Here is a 3,068-nt window from a genome sequence, read left to right as displayed (position 1 = left end):
GGGGTAAGAGATGGGTTTTACTGAGGCAATACTCTTCATTTTTTAAAGAAAAAAAATTAAACTCTATGCTTTTTCATTAATGTTTTTAAATGAATTAATTTAGATCTAATTAAATAAAAGAGCAAAAGAGACACTACATCCATACATATAGATATCTATATGCATACATCGTATCTGTCTACATGTATGTGACTATATCTATACATATACATACATACATAAATGCATAAAAGAGGCTAAGTCATTTTTTCTTCACTTCCACATGCTGGAGAACAAAGGCTATTTTGCTCCATCAATACTTCCGGTGTTTTAACGTTGGATTAGTTTTTCAGCGGTTTAATATGTAGCGAGAACAATTATATGTCATAAATTATAAATTTTTAATATAAATATATACAAATTTAACCGTTAAAAAATTAATACAATAATTAGTGACAACAATTCCGACCGGTGGAATAAAATAGCCTTCTCCAATCTCCACAATAAAGTCTTTCTTTTCCTCTGCGGCAATCTCGTTTTAATGGTGATGTCATGTGTTGGCAGAGGCAAGCCAATCATTTAGTTGCAAATATTTTTTTTAACTATTTTTGTTTTGTGAGAAGTTTTTAATCCATTGATTTTTTTACGTGTACTCAAATAAAATTGAATTTGTGTATATTGAAATACATGTGTACTCATAGGTTTTTCCCTTTTTGCCTAGGGCTCTTTAACGTTATTTATTTATTTTTCACAATAAACTTCTTTAAAATACTTTTTTTCACGCTTTGCTTATATTAAATATTTTTTTAAATGTGTCTCTACTTAATTTTAATTTTAATTTTTTCCTTTAACCGACAACTCCTTTGTAATTTATTTTTGTTCCCTCATTCTTTGAAATACTTTTCTTTTCTCAATTAGCTCTTGTTAAAATATTTTTTTCTAAATCTTTCCCCAGTTAATTGTTTTTGGTGTATTCCTATTATATCAAAAATGAATCTTACAAAGATCAGAAAAGTAGATCTTATAAATACTTTTTCTAATTGGGCCACTAAATAATGTTTTCACAATCTTGCTTACATATTGTACTTTTTTAAGTACCTAATTTATTAAAAATATTGCTTTTAAAAAACTCTATCATTTAATTAGTCATAATATAAAAAGTATAAATATATAAACTAATATTAAGAGATAAAAATAAAATGAGGCTCTATCTCAAAGGGTATTTTTAAATATTACTCTTTTTTAAATAGTTTTATCACGCAACCGTTTTCCTTATTATTTTCTCATAAAGACTTTATCACTAATTTGTTCCTATTAAGGTAATTTTTAAATACTTTTTTTCCTTACTTTGCTCATATTAAAATAATTCTTTCATGCGTCACCCAACTTAATATTTTTGTTTCTTTTTTGTCAAGGACTCTTTTAGAGCTTAATTCTTTTTTATTGTGCTTTTCTTGAAATACCTTTTTACTCACCAACATCTATTAAATAATTTCTTTCAAATATGTTGCTACTTGTGTCATTCTTGCTTTCTCTTTTGTGTTCTAAAATATACTTTCATCAAATTTGACCTTCATAAATACTTGTTTTAATTGTCCTCGAATATGCTGCCACTTAAACATTCTTATCTTTCTCGTATGTATAGTGTATACCATAAATATTTTTTTTTTGTTTGATTTGTCTTGATCAAAATAATTTTTTAAGAGTATTTTATTTTTCAATGCAAATATAATATTAAAAAAATATACATTTTGATTGAAACATCCATTTTAATACATCTATTTTCCTTTAAAAAAAATCTTATGTTTTCAAACGTGTTGATTGAAAAACTTTTTCTTTAATATATCGTTTTTAAAAAAGCTTTTTCTTAATCCGACTATACTTAAATGTTTTCTTGCAACCATCTAAAATATAATTTTTCATAATTATGACCTTATAAATAATTATCTAAGTAAAAAGTCTTTTCATACTATTTTCCATTGTCCCTAAGTAATTTTCTCCCTATTTTTTCTACATGAAATTATTTTTAATGTATAACTATATATGTACATGTCTTATAGTATCAAGTGTTTATAGTCAAAACGAGTTTCGTTTCAACAAAAACTGTAAACAATTATTTTAGAGTAAACTCAATAACACAAACAATTATTTTTAAAATGAACTCAAGAACACTTAAATGATTGTATAAATAAAGTCTTGTTCATTTTACTTGTTGAAGTTTAGAACTTGAATTAAAAAGTGAATTTATGTGAGATGAAATATTGTAGCAAAAAAAATTGAATTTGAATTTTTTGAGAGAAAATATTATAACAAATGAGTTGCGATTCCAATTAGCGACACGAACATGCCTAAAATTATCATTGTGTAATAAATAATAAACTACCCAGGTAACTGCAATATGAAAATATGTGCGGAACATGTTTCAAAACTAGTGTATCAAAAAACATATGTAAGGTATTTGATGATAGTTTTTTAAACTACACATTTACATACCAATATTATGCAAACAACGGGATGTCTAGGGTGACGTTTGGAAGGGAGATTCATGTCATGATTTGAATCATAATTCGTGATTCGCTATAGTATTTTTTCTCATAAAAAATACACATAAAATAAGAATAATTCTGAATTATAATTCTGAATCTATGAACCATACGTCAGATGTGTAAAGACGAGTTGCCCAACTTGGCCCTTGTGGACTTAGAGGGCTAGAGACACGATTCGGGCCAAGTCATTTCATAAATTGGAAATCGTGCCGAGTAAAAGCTGTATTTGTTTGGACCGCTCAGCCTAACAGATCCTTATGATAGCCGAGCCAGACCAAAATCAGAACCAAAGAGGCAAGTAATAGGCCGGTGTGTTGGGCCTAGCCCACGTTTATACCTCTTGAGATATTAATAATATGTTAAAATACAGGATGTTGAAATGATAAAAACTCAATATTTTATCCCCAATTACTGTATATGTTAAAAAAATTTTACCAACGGCGAGGTTAAAAGGATAATGTAATTAAATATACATCAACTATTGTAAAAGGAAGGAAATTAGAATTCCGGATCTCAATATTGAATATCATTTAATTTTAATAT

The sequence above is a fragment of the Morus notabilis genome, unplaced genomic scaffold, assembly GCF_000414095.1.
Source record: "Morus notabilis unplaced genomic scaffold, ASM41409v2 Scaffold292, whole genome shotgun sequence".
NCBI classification, from domain to species: Eukaryota; Viridiplantae; Streptophyta; class Magnoliopsida; order Rosales; family Moraceae; genus Morus; species Morus notabilis.
Note: the sequence above shows the minus strand (reverse complement) of the source record.